Genomic DNA, 1,310 nt, shown 5'->3' with positions numbered 1-1,310 from the left:
GAAATAAGGCAAAGCTTAAGATACACAGAGAACGAGCAAGAGGACGATATTCAAACCACAACTAACGAGATGGCTGAAAATCAAGAAAACCTGATACCTCCTGCGATTGCTGTTAATCTAATAAATCAGAATCCTGCTTCGCGCACTATGTATGATTATGCTTAACCGTCTTTAACAGGAACTGAATTGAGCATAGTTAGGACTGCTGTAGCTGCAAATACTTTTGAACTGAAACTTAACACAATTCAAATGATACAGCAATTTGTTCAGTTTGATTGTTTACAGGACGAGGATCCCAACGCTCACTTAGCAAACTTTTTAGAACTATGTGATACATTTAAAATTAATGGCATTTCTGATGATGCCATTCGCCTTTGGTTATTCCCTTTTTCATTAAAAACAAAGCTAAACAGTGGTTGAATTCTTTACTGCGGGGGTCAATCACTACTTGGGAACAAATGATTGAAAAGTTCTTATTAAAATATTTTTCGCTGGCTAAAATGGCTAAATTACGTAATTATATCTCTTCTTTTGTACAAATGGATTTAGAAACACTCTACGATGCATGGGAGAGATATAAGGACCTTTTGCTAAGATGCCCTCACCATGGGTTACCACTCTGGCTATAGGTTCAAACTTTTCATAATGGCCTAAATCCTTCGACTCGACAAATGGTTGACGCAGCTACTGGTGGAACCATCAATAATAAAACAGCTGATGATGCCTATGAATTTAATCCAAGGTAGCCTGCCAAGCAACACTGAATCTAATCCAAGGGAGCAACTCAACGCAATTTCCATTCAAGATGAGGAAGGGCTAGTGGCAAAACCAAGGCCAGAACTAGTGGTAAGCGAAGGTAAGAATGAGGTAGGCCAAAACGAATAAAAATCGGTAAGTCCAGAATATAAACTCGTGTGCTATACCCCAATGCGACAAGGAAAGACCGCTCAGGTGAAAATTTTGGTAAATTCCTTAAACTTTTAAAGAAACTACATAATAACTTACCGTTTATTGAAGCACTTTCACAAATGCCAAACACAATCAAATTGTTAAAGGAGCTTCTGGCAAATAAACGAAAGTTAGATGAAAGGTCGCATGTGGAGCTGAACGCTGTTTGCTCATCCATTCTTCAGAATAAGCTACCCAACAAACTAAAAGATCCAAGGAGTTTTATGATTCCTTATTTAATTGGTAGTTTAGATGTTAATAATGCGTTGGCTGATCTAAGGGCTAGTATCAATATTATGCCTTTCAAATTGTTTAAGCAACTAGGTCTAGGGAAACCCAAACAAACTAGGATGAGCATTCAA

General features: G+C 37.7%; 1 non-coding gene across 1 annotated transcript; it reads right to left on the bottom strand.

Annotated features, from left to right (window-relative positions):
* Positions 1–506: 506 nt before the first annotated feature.
* On the bottom strand, positions 507–613 carry LOC121209161 (small nucleolar RNA R71). The gene has a single exon (XR_005904278.1). It is a non-coding gene; the product is annotated as a small nucleolar RNA R71 (small nucleolar RNA).
* Positions 614–1,310: the final 697 nt, after the last annotated feature.

Source organism: Gossypium hirsutum, chromosome A10, assembly GCF_007990345.1.
Source record: "Gossypium hirsutum isolate 1008001.06 chromosome A10, Gossypium_hirsutum_v2.1, whole genome shotgun sequence".
In the NCBI taxonomy this organism is placed as follows: Eukaryota; Viridiplantae; Streptophyta; class Magnoliopsida; order Malvales; family Malvaceae; genus Gossypium; species Gossypium hirsutum.
The sequence above is the reverse complement of the archived record's forward strand: the minus strand, read 5'-3'. Positions and strand labels throughout refer to the sequence as shown.